Genomic DNA, 12663 nt, shown 5'->3' with positions numbered 1-12663 from the left:
AAAAAGTACAATAAGTGTCTTCTCAATGTAGTGGAGTAAAAGTAATAAGTACCCCAAAAAATAATACTAAAGTAAAGTACAGATACTCAAAAACTGTACTTAAGTACAATACTCAAGTAAATTTACTTTGTTACTGTCCACCACTGTGAACAGAACATCCAATCAGAGCAGTTCAGTGTTGAAACAGCCCCTTTGTATGAAGTGCTAACAACTCAGAGAAATCGTTATTTATTTTACCAGGTAAAAAATGTTTGAGAACCAGTTCTCATTTACAATCATTAACATGACAAGTGGCCTTAACCAAGGGTTAATCTTTAACAAAACATAATGTTATGGTTAAGAGTGTGTGTGAAAAACCTTTTCATGAGATAAGATAAACCCCAGATGTTAATACATGTAAGGACAACATTTCCCTAAGAAATTAAGTAGATTAAAAGTAGAAGGAAGAAGCCCTGAAGTGAAGTTCAAGTACCAGTGGATGTTTAAAGGTACTTTCCACCCTGATGTGGGTTTCTTCATTTCAAAGCAAGAATCAAAGAGCTGTTGTTGAGTCTTCTCTGGAGTTTCTTCTTCCAAAAGGACTCAATAAATGTTCTGTATTTTGAAGTTTATCCATTACAAAGTGTTTTAAAAAGACTTTATTACTCATTCAGTGAGCGCCTAGTGATGCCTCAGAGAGTCGCTAAATGATTCTTTTGTTCTTGCAGCGGTCAAAATCTTTAATGAGCACTGTGAGAAATGGCTGTGATCTGTTGCATCTTTCAGCTTTTCCTCACATCCTAAACAGCTCTTCAATGTTCTGTGTATTTACTTGTTGTGTGCTCTGAATGTAATGTCTATATTGTTTGTTGTCTGTGTGAGTTTATTTGGTGGAAAATGAGTTTCCACATAATTTCCTGTCATCATGCATCTTAGATGTAGTTGATTTGTGCCAGAAGAGCTACTCTGCTGTGTTGGTAGAGAAACACTCTTTTCAATGATAAACAGAGACCACACACACCCACATACACATTCACTCACACACACTGATTTACAGCTTGGGCAGATGTCCCCCCAGTCATGTCCCTGGTGCTTGAGTAGCGCTGTGGGGGGTGACTAGTGTCTGAAAGCTGGACACCCTAATCAGCCTCTTCTGTCTGTGTCTGCAGACATCATCTGAACTGTAGGAAGATAGTTAGATACATGAACTCACGTACTGCAGGTATGTTTAAGATTGAGCTATTCATACTTAGGTCAAGTTTTCCCATTCTATGCCCTCTCTTTTTTCAATTTTGAAAACATTTTTTGTTTTCTTAACTTGATAATAGGATAATAGTGCACATGAAACAACAAGTCATAAAGTTAAAAAAGCTAATAAATAAAATGCATTTAAGAAGATTAAGCCAGCAGATCTAAAAGTTTTGGATATGTATCATACAAAGTTTCTAGTGGTAGTTCCACCAAAAATAAATGTTCGTTGTCAACGTGTTTTTGGTCAACTTATTCAATAACTTTCACAACAGAAATTAAAAAAAAAAGCGAAAAATATCTGAGCATTCTTTCAGATCCCTTAAATGTATCTTAAACCCCTCTTGTCTTTAAAAGTGGAGTTAATAAATAGTAAATACATTTGTTCCCGGCTGGGCAAAACCAACCAGAGTAATAATAAACAGCTTTTTAAACACCGTAACTGTTATCACTTTCTTTTTTTGTAAGTCTCCTTTTATTGAGATATCTTGTCATCATAACACGTTTCAATAAATCTTAAAAACATGACATTTTCTTTCATTTTTGATAAAACAAAATATGTATGAAGTAAAAACAAAAACAAACAAACAAAAACTAAAAAACAACCTGATAATAAGATGTCGTTAACACATCTAGTGAGAATTTACTTTTATGAAAGTATATATCCAAATATCTCAATTCTAAAATCACTTTATTTTTTCAGTCATATAAATCAACTGGCCCTTCTTTAAAATTACTCTTTGAGGAGCAGACATAAGCCAAGAGACAGGACCAGGAGAAAAGTAAATAAATAATATAAGTAAAGTAAATAAAATAGATAAAGTTAAAAAAAATACAACAATAATAATATAATGAAATAAGAATAGTGATAATAATGACGGTGCTAATAACATTCACAATACTGATGATATAACATACATTAACAATATGAATACTAATAACACTTAGAAATCTGTAGCAGTGAACCAAGGGGATGGTAGTTGCATTTATCTTGAAAATTTAATCTAGCGGTTGTTGTGTACTCTATCCATTTTTGCCAAAGCCCTTTAAATTTATCCATCTCTTATCTGGTCAAATAAGTCAGTTTTTCCATAGCATAAACTCTTTGCATCTACTGTTATCACTTTCATGTAATGTATTGACATATAATTCTCAGGCGCCCTTTTTCTTGACTTGACTTTACTGGGATTTAACTTGTAACCAAATATTTGTGAGCAAAAAGGAGCTGAGTCTTCTTCTGCTTCTAAAACAGTCCATCAAAGCCACTGCTTTATTTTTAAAAAAGGGGAGATTTAAAAGATTTTGAAGAAAGGTGATGATAAATTCAGGGAATATTGTAACAGAAGAACTGTAACAGGTAAACAGCACACCCTCGTTCCGGAAAAAAAAAAGCTTTAGAAACGGTGCACAATGAAACCAAACACAGTCTATTTACCTCTCCTTTCTTCTCTTGATCCACGCTCTGTGGACCGTTTCGGCATTACGTCACAGTAAGGCAAACTGAGAAACAATATTTGCCACGGCAAGCATTCAACACAATGTGTACAGAGCAGCTTTCCCATCTTCCTCCTGCAGAGGGTCATAATATGGCAGCTGGGTTTGTTTGCCCAGAGCACTTGTGCTGAGTGAGAAAAGACCCACGGAGCTCTCCAAAACACAAAGCACTGCCAATAAACACTCTGAAAGATATTTAATACTTCACTTGTAGTATCAGAAGGGCAGCTTTGTGCTTTCAGTCGTTAGATTGATGTGTTGTATATGTGTGTGTGTTTTCATGTGTACGCCTCTGTGCTGTTTGTGTGTGTTTCTCTGCCTGTTGGTGCATGAATGAGACCTCTTTGCTCATTGGTCTGTGCATGTGTGTGTTTGTCTGTTTGTGAGTTGGAGCCCATGTGTCAATAGGTATTTTTAGCACCACCTCTCACTGCATTGCCATGGCACTCATTTGCACCCTTCTGAGTCACCCCCCACCCCCACCCCCCCAAAACACACACCATCCTCACTCTCCCACCCACTTTTTCGTCCTCAGCGCCTTCTAATCTACCACAGCATTCACTCTCGCTGGAAGAAGCCAGCAACAGTCCGTCTGAAAGTTCCTTTAAAAAGAAGGAGGGAGGAAGGGGAGGCTGGGATGCAGAAGCAGAGACAGAGAAGCACATCAGATGTGGGTTGCCATGGCGATAAAGTCCTCAGGCATATTCAAAATTACTTAAGTATATTAGTTGAATTTGTTTTTCCCTTGAGCCTCGGCCAATTTAAATATTAATTAAAATAATTAAAGGATAGCTATAATTATACGTCTTTATACACATGTACACACAAACACACACAGACACTGGAAACATGACATGGCTGTTGGAGGCAGCCATCAGCCAAGTTAAACTATTGTTTGTGCAAAACAGCCAGGGTGTGGAAAGGCTAAACATATAATTGGTAAAGACAGAAGGGTGATGGGCCAAACAAAGGAGATCAGAGCACATCCGATGGTGGCTGAAGTGAACAATTCCCAAGGCTCTATTGTTAGAAACATGGAGAGACGGGAGAAGAAAGGGAGGCTTTTCATTCGGCGGCTGGCTCAGACAGGTGAGGGGAGGGAGGGAGGGAGCAAGAGGGATGAGGAAAAGGGAAGTCAAATCCTAGAGGGGCTGGAGTGACAGTTTGAACAGAGGGCGACAGTTGTAGGGAGCCTCCCAAATGCCATAGCAGAGGCTGTAGTCCTCCACGCTGTGAGACGTATGTGTTGTGTGTGTGTGTGTGTGTGTGTGTGTGTGTGTGTGTGTGTGTGTGTGTGTGTGTGTGTGTGTGTGTGTGTGTGTGTGTGTGTACAGATGAATAGCAGGGGATTTCTAAGGGGGGGGGGAGAAACCGGAAACCCAAAATAGATCTACACACACACACACACCCTCTCCCTCCTTCCCTCCTCCATGAGGAAAAGGAGGCACAAGTGCGCCGCTACAGCTGAGAGGGTCTCCAGGGACTCCTGACTGTGTGAGGGGTCACACACATACACCCGACAATCCCAACTCCCCTCCCTCCCTCCTGCCTCACCCTCCCTCGCCCCACATTCCCCTGACAACACTGAGCTCATCACACCTCACACACTCACTCACACACACACATGCACGCCCACACACACACACGCACATCCAGCTGTGTGATCACAAGGACGGAACAGACAGGACTGCATCCAGCAGATCCTTTTTTATCTTTGTGCGGTGTCAAAATTCCTCTGTTCGGTGTATAACTATGCTTTGTGTGTTTAAATGATGTTAGGATTGACAAGAGTGTTTGAAAATAATCAATTTTCCACTTGCAAAATCTTTTACAACTCAAAATCTAAACATTAATTGGAAGTTTGAGCCTCTAATTTTGGAGTATCCCTTCAAATGAAGACCTTGATGTAAAATATTTGTTGTGAAATGTCAGTACACTTCTTCAGTCCAGGCTGAAATATTTCAACAACCATTGATTAAAATGACAAAAACTGTGCATGGACATATAAGGTTGCCACATGATTTCTCCTTACATAATGTACATTCCCTTGAGCACGTACACGAGGTTATCACACAGTTAATCAGCATGATGTTGTGCTTCTTTTTGTCATTTTATCCATTTTATCTTCTAACGTGGTATAGAAGGAAAAAAATCCACACTTCCTCCAACACCAACAAAAAAAGGGTCCTCAGAACTAATGCGTCAGCACACACATTCAACTCCTGTCCACCAATACTCTACACTTAAACATAAATCATGAAAACTTTCCACATTTGGTTAGCTTTGTTTTGAATGTTTTGAATGTGGTTTTCAAACACATCAGTCTTAGTCATGACTTTTGACTACCTTCTTTTGAGCAAACCTGTTGAATGGATTACCTTGACGGTGTACAGATTTTTCACACCCTTACAATGCTTTATACAAATGTGATCTCCTTTTTCTTTTCCTTCTTCCCCCTCATGTTAGTTCCAAGTTAAAAGTATTAAAAGTGATTAAAGTGTTAAAGATGTTCAAGGTATAGCTTGAAGCAATTGGCTATATTCACACAGCCGCTGTTTTACTCTGACGTCAAACTCTGAGTGGGAAGCACAGATTCAGTAATGATTTAATACTGCTTTGTCACCTGTCTCTTGTAACGTATTTGGGTAATCATTATAATTTCAGGTGAAAATCTAGAGAAAACCTGGCCATATTTGCTTACCCAGTATCTACAGTCAGACAGCAGCTAACTTCAACATTCAACTAGCTAGCTAATGTTGACATTAGCTAGGAAGTAGGTGAAAGCTAGAATTACAGTACAAACGAAAATACTTCTGACATAATGTTAGCCAGCAATTTACTTCCTGGCTGTCCTGTTGTTAGCTAGGAACATGCTGAGTGCTAACATTAGTGTCCCAATTCAGGGGGCTGCATCCTAAAGAGCAAAGGGTTCGAAAGGTGTGTCTTTTGCAGCCTGTTAAGAGAGCTATGTCAAAAAGACAGTCTTCTGGTCTGTAGAAGATTTCCTGATTATGTCATCAGCTTTTTTTGCTCTTAACCTTGCATTATGAAGTCCCACTCCTGTTGCCTGCAACAGGTAACTAGCTAGCTAACTAGCTAATATAACTAGCACCACGGAATATAACCTATTTTCATAAGATAGTTTGACATTCCAAGTTCTCTTTTTTTTAAAGATTTGTACCTTTAGGAATTAAATTTAGTAATGACCAAATACTTATATTTGAAAATGTTTCAAACTTTGAGAAAGGCCATGTATATCTTCTTCACTGGAGAGACAACCATCTTGTTTAAACCAAGCGGCAACCTCCGGTCTAGAAATATGAGTCCAATGCGGAAGTGCTAAAAACTGCAGTTCATCAAGGATCCACTTGAGGCTGGCTCTGAAAGTGCCGGAAACCACATACACACCAATTCTAAAAAGCCGATCTTTACAGCAGAAATAAACATGTTTACAGCCTGGAACAAAAGACGAGTGTAGTCTGGATAGCTCACTGTAGGGGGTGAATTTTTTTTCTAACGTGGCAATTTCGAAGATATTGAGATTACGAGTCTTCCAATGAGAGGTACAGCTGACTGCGGGAACGCTGTAGCTGTTGGCTAGGAGGCACAAACTCCGCCTCTTTACGTCACACTGGCTCAACAGCAGCAATATGGCTGCCGCGGACGATTGGCCTCAAACAGCTCTTCAGAAACAGATGGGTGACGTCACGGATCCGTCGTCCATATTTTATACAGTCTATGGTTTAAAATAGCTCGCAATAGTGTCAGGATAGGTTTGGTAATGATGGACACACCTGGTGGAATCTCTGTGGCCCGGGAGAAGAAGGATGCATTTTGTATAACACATTTTGGAATGTCACAGCGTTGTTGTGCCAATGTGACACAATTGTTCTTAAAATGCCTGAACACCCCTGAACATGAGCACAGCTAATAATTAATCCAGATTATTCCTTTGATTTCCCTCCAGTGTTATACTTACTGTGTCTTTTTAGCAACTCAACAATGAGAAAGCATGTGTCTGGTAATAATGAATCAATTGCTTATAAAGATACAACCTGATATACAGCATGAGATTAGAACACTATTTAATTTTTCCACTCTGAGGTTGAGCTAAGAAAAAATGGCCGACATGAATATGCTGTGCCTAAATACAGCAACAAAGGAGTTGCTACTATTTCTGTGGACTCTTGTTGAGAGAATACATCAAAAATCTTGCATCCAAAATTAGGGGAACAACAGGAACAAACAGAGACGACAGAAAAGTCTGGGGAAAGTGAGAGGAGCTGACACAAATGTTTCCTTCAATGAACACCTAAAAAGAGAGCTCCAGGGCTGGCACCCACCCTGACCTCCCACTCAGGAACCTCCCCCTTGGGGCAGACGCTAGCCCTGTGACCCCTGACACCTCTACCAACTCCCAGATCCTCTCCTGGGGCCGGTCAAACACAGCCTGCCCGTAGCCTGTGACACTGATACTGGCAGAGCAGAGAGAGTAAACAGACATCAGTGGGGAGCATATGGGCATACATGTACACACTTTAACACACGCATGTAAGTCTGAACTAAATCTGGATCTGAAGTCTCACACACATGTTAAAAAATAAGATACTAGGTGGCAAGAGGCTCTATGGGTCTGAGGGGTTTTGTTGATAATCACAAACCTGAGGTATTTATTGGTTTTGGAGATTCCCAGTGAAAAAGACAGTGGTGGAGATGTTTCCGAGGCTAGTATGCTTGGTATGTGGTTTTATGCCGGTTCCCAACATACTGCAAGCCTCACATTCTGCAACTGATCTGTGTTGTCTGAATCCTGGGGCCTGCACAGCTGTCAGACCATGGCATGGGGGGTGGACAGGCTGCCCATGTGTGTCTAAGTGTGTGTTGTCCCACGCCTTTGAGTTGAACACTTCCATGTCTAATTCAGATAGTTGTGTGTTTTATTTATCTTTTCTCTTTTTTTTTGGTTTTACTACAATGATGTCAGAGAGGCGATGAGTTCAAGCTGCATATCCAGAGTGACACTGCCATATATCATCTGTCATGCCCATGAATGGAAGCTTTGGATTAAAATGGTAATTTTTGCTGAATGTTATAACCTTTTCAAAAGACTGACTTCTTTATTTTAACTTTTTAACACACTCTTCTCTTTGTTGAACACTCCTTGTCTTCTTCGTGACGGACTGTTGGCATCTTTGGACAGCTCTCTTTATCACTCCTTGACTATCGCTCCAAGTGCTTTCTTTTCCTTGCTGACTCATACAGTAAATCCAACAGAACTTGAACTTCTCTTTTCTGTGTTAGTCTCTGTCTCCGAGTGAATTCCTCACAGGATCAGACCTGCTTTTGATGCCTCACTGGTTTTCACTCAGAGCGAGAATAAGTAGTGAGGGAGGAGGGAGAAGAGAGGGGGCATATTCAGTAACAAAAACACAAAACTCTGCAGAGGTACTGAGCATATTTTGGATGAAAAAAAATGAAAAAGGATCAGGGTAAAGAGAAAGTGAGACACAAAAGGAATAGGAGTGTGGAGGCGTGGGGTAGAAAGGAAATAATACTGAAAAAGGTCATTATTTCTGCCAGGGGATTTGCAGTTGCCCCGACAACGAACAAAGCAGAGCTAGTTGGACGATGTGCACAACTGAAAAGCTGAAAAGAGGAGAAAAGGCCTCTGGAGAGTGAGAGAACAAGAGCTGAGAATTACTGTGCCCATCGACAGGATCATTTCTGGGAATCAGTTAACATTTTGTCAGTTCTTGTCGGGGAAAATAGCTCTCATGTAACCACAGTGATCTCATCATAGTCTCTTTAATTCAATCTTAAAATCATCACCGTTTTCTTAATTTCCCAGGCAAAAAGAAAAGCAAGTTTTGATGCAAAAACCGATGCCAGCATGAAATAGACTCCAAAAGAAGAAAATATGAATAAACCATGATACCATTGCAGCTAAGCAGGAGAAAACTGCATATAAGTTTTTTTTTCTTAATGCACAGGACTGAAGGAGAGAGGGAAGCTTAACCATTCCACACAAAGAGAGGGAGAGAGAGAGAGGGAGGGAGAGAGCGGAGTGTTTGGGTTTGGTTGAGCTCTGAATTGAAAAGTGGTGAGAGAATGTTAATGATATGCAGAAAGAAATCAGGCCAGACCAGATGAAAGTCCAGCTGAAGTCTTTATAAACACAAAGAAATGTGGGGAATGAGTGGATGGAGGGAAGGAGGGGCAGGAAAGTGATGAGGATGAGGAAGTGGTAGAGGGGCTTCCTTGCAATGAACGTGGCTTTATTCATATAATAATGATTATAGTTTGATAAAAACACACATTAGAAACAAGCACATGGTTTATTAAGATAATTTGCACAAGTAAATGTAGCAAACTTCAGTATTTTAAACATTCTTCCATTAAAATGGAAGTCCTGATATACATATAAAAAGTGTATAATAAAAAGGTGCTAACTTTTTCAGACAAAGAACTCTCTCCTAATTATTGTGTCAGTAACATTCAAGCATTAACGATTAAAGTAAGCTTTATTTTTGTGTTACAGCAGATTAAGTCTTTTCTAAGAGTTTCATGCTGGTCAGTTTGGTCCATACTAATACTCTATATTTTGTTAACTGATTACATTTTTACCTCGTAGAATCTTCATCTGAAAACCCACAAGGAACTATAGCTTTAATCATATAAGAATGGAACGTATGCTATTTTCAGTAAAGCTTCTTCTTTTCACGAACAACTGTGCCGGCTCTGTTTCAGCTAGAATATTAAATAAAACGGCAGCTTTAATGACATACTAGGTCCACATTGAACATTAAAAACACCCACACTCACTCAAACTGTTTTCATACACACAAAAGGGAATCAGGCAGTAAAAAGTGTATCAGCATTCTTCTTCCCTGTTTATTTAAGGTGGAGCTCCCTGTTTTAAATGACCTTATTGTCCCTGGCTGCTGATAGAGAGCCTGCTTAAGTTTCCCTCCTCTCCTTTGACAGGCAAGTACCAACACATACTGTAACTGCTGCCCAGCCTTTTTGTTTCAGCCTGAGTGCTTCAACTTTTTATGAAATCCAGCATATAAACACACACACATGTTGCTCTTTAAAAAACATGAATTCTCATCTCGTTCCTGCCTCGCCTCAGGGCCTCATATCACCAACTCTGCTGGTTCCAGCTCCAGTGCTTTACTGCAAACCCCTCAATCTGAGTCATTACAGCCCAGGGGCAGTAATGGTATACAGTTACACCACCAATACTCTGTAATAAAGTTTCCTTTAGAGGTAAATAGCAAGGAAGAGTGCTGAGGGTCTACATTAAAAGTCCTAGGCCAGATGCTGAAAGAACAAGCAGATTTATTAAAAGGTTTTACAAGTTTATATCATCACAGTACGAAGCAACATTTCCAACACACAAGGGGTTAAAAAGGTGAGACTGTTGTGTGCTGCTGTATCAAATATCATACTCCCCATATCTCAGCCTTGCTTTAACAAAGAAACTTTACTTTTCACCCAAGGGCTTTACCTTTTGATTTCTCTACAGAGTAGTTCAGGTCAGATGTCCCTCCCATAGGGGCTCTGATTGGATAATGTGCCTGCTAGAATATTCAATCAGACACCTTGCTCTGCGCTGTGATTGGACACAGCCGGTGCAGTTATGTAAATGAGCACCTGGTGGCGCCTGCTGGCCCGACTGTGGAGCCCGGACTGAGGTTTGTTGGTGCTGCGTAGATTCAGAGAGAGAGAGAGGGGCTAAAACGCCGACACCCGAAACGATCTGTGTTTCTTACATTTCCTCTTAATGACGACAAGTTTCAAAACTATTTGACCGAAGAGTGTCAAGCGAAAGTCAGGCTGTGGGTCTTACATCAACCGGAGCGTTCAGCCGTGTCGGATAATTAGTTGTTTTCTGAGTTTTGACAGAGGTCGTCTCTGCTGAGCGAAACAACCGCTCCAGAGCACCGTTTGGATTATTATTCAGTGGACGTGTTCAGGACTAAACACTGCTACACTCCGTCTAATAAGGACTTGTTCTGAAAGTTTGAACTGCTGTCAAAGCTCACTTCTTCGTGTCCTTTAGGTAAGTACTGGCAAACTCCTTTTAATGTCTTGCGCGCTTCCCCTATTCCTTACGCGCACTTCACTCCTAAAGAAGCGACTATAATAATATTGCAGCGGATATTTCCAGCAGTCTGTGTGTATGTCTGTCTGTGTGTCTGTCTGTGTGGCTTGGCGTCCTCTAGTCTCGGTGTGTTACTGTGTTAGTGAAGCGGGCACGGCTGCTCTGGACGCGGGCCACGAGCTGCTGAGAGGCTCATTTGAGGTTTTACGCGTTGCTCTCTGGGTCCCTTCACGTTTCCATGGTGGCTTTTTACCCACTGCGTATCTGAATTATTCTGACAGAGTGCATCATGGTCTGGAGACTCCATGCACACTGTTTGGTAACACATCTTGGGTTGATATGGGTCGTTATAGTGGCAAAGCAAACATCGCCATGGTCCAAATTGTGCCAAAACTTTATGTTCAGTGAATTTATTTTAGAAATACAGACTCGTATTACTCATCTCACCCGTCATTAAATTCTATCTGTACTCACTGTTATGGCCATTGACTCTTGAAATGTAAAAATGTGGGCTCAAGTTGTCAACAGTCATTTCTTCCTTCACAGTCTGTTAAACGCATTCTTCTTTACATTGCACTTTATTCACAAAACACACACCAGTTAAACAAAAGCCATTCTTCTTGCCAGGTCAGGCTTCAAAACCTCAGCAGCAGCAGCCTTGATGAGTGGGCCAGTAAAATGTGCAATGTTTAGCATCACCTACACACATCCAGGTGGTGGCCATCTCACAGACCATTGACCTTATGACCTCCCAATAAGACCAGCAGCTCTGCTTTCATTCACCTCTCCTTTGAAGGGAGCTGATCAATCACCAGATATTGTCACAGGAATACCTGGCACTGTAAAGGAGGAGCTTTTGTTCACACAGAAAACATTCTCCCACTCCGGGGAAGAGCTGGCATACAGTTTGGACTTCATCGGATATCTATATTTAGTGTTTTTTCAGCCAAAAAGAGAGGGATGGTGAGAGTGAATCAATCATGTGTGATAATAAGATCTCAACTTCTCTGGTTCTGAAATCAATAAAAAGTTCTGGGCAGAAACAGCACACTTCAGCTTCCTGCCTGTGTTTATTTGTGCAGGCAGAAGGAGGCAAAAAGGTGAAAACCAAACGTGGGCATGACTTCATGTAGTTCTTTTGCCAGCTGTGTGTGTGCTTGTGTGTACATGCCTCTGTGATTGCAGAGAGTTAACAGTAGGTGTGCATTGCTGCAGGCAGTCACCTTGTCCACCAAATCATGAAAATGTTACATGTGGATAGTTCTGTGGACCCACAATTGAGCAGGCTGTCCAGAGGAGGTGTGTAGCAATGTTAGACTGCTTGGAGGAGGAGGTGTGGATGTGAAGGAGGGGGAGGCTATGCTATTTGCCAATAGATAGAGAGGCAATAAAAGGCAATTTTCTCTCTCCCAAACCCTCCCTCTCTGCCTGTGTAGCAAAGGCAGGGGCATAAAGTGAGGAGGAGCCCTGAGTGTGGGTGCACAGTCTCTCTGCTTGCACAGGTCTGCTGGATCCTGTCTGATGGGCATCTGGCTGCTGGATCTCCCACAGCGTCCCACAAGAGCCATTGGCCCTGCAGAGCTGCTTACTATCAGCTGTGCAGTCCAGCAGAGGGAACACAGGGAATATATATGAAAGAGTTGATGAGACCTGTTATGTGAGTATAATTGCGTTTGCACAGTTGGGGAGCAGTTTTTGTATTGATTGTTTTTTGTTGTGGCAGACACAGGAGGAAACGACAATAATTGCATAATCTGATTTGTGGAGAAGTTTGCACAAAGCAAAGTAATTTGTCAGACATAAATGGCTGTTGTTTTTTTGTGTAGTTCAGTCTT

The 12663-nt window shown here is 41.0% G+C and overlaps 1 protein-coding gene across 4 annotated transcripts in view; it reads left to right on the top strand.

Moving 5' to 3' along the window:
* The first annotated feature begins 10401 nt into the window (after positions 1-10401).
* ddr1 (discoidin domain receptor tyrosine kinase 1) overlaps positions 10402-12663 on the top strand; it is a 54837-nt gene continuing 52575 nt past the window's right edge. Inside the window, exon 1 of one of the 4 annotated variants that reach the window (XM_034697217.1) lies at positions 10402-10786. The gene's annotated coding sequence lies outside the window, so the exon portion shown is untranslated. The remainder of the gene's footprint in view (positions 10787-12663) is intronic. The other 3 variants (XM_034697216.1, XM_034697215.1, XM_034697218.1) reach the window with 3 other exon arrangements.

The sequence above is a fragment of the Notolabrus celidotus genome, chromosome 12 (genome assembly GCF_009762535.1).
Source record: "Notolabrus celidotus isolate fNotCel1 chromosome 12, fNotCel1.pri, whole genome shotgun sequence".
Classification (NCBI taxonomy): Eukaryota; Metazoa; Chordata; class Actinopteri; order Labriformes; family Labridae; genus Notolabrus; species Notolabrus celidotus.
The sequence above is the reverse complement of the archived record's forward strand: the minus strand, read 5'-3'. Positions and strand labels throughout refer to the sequence as shown.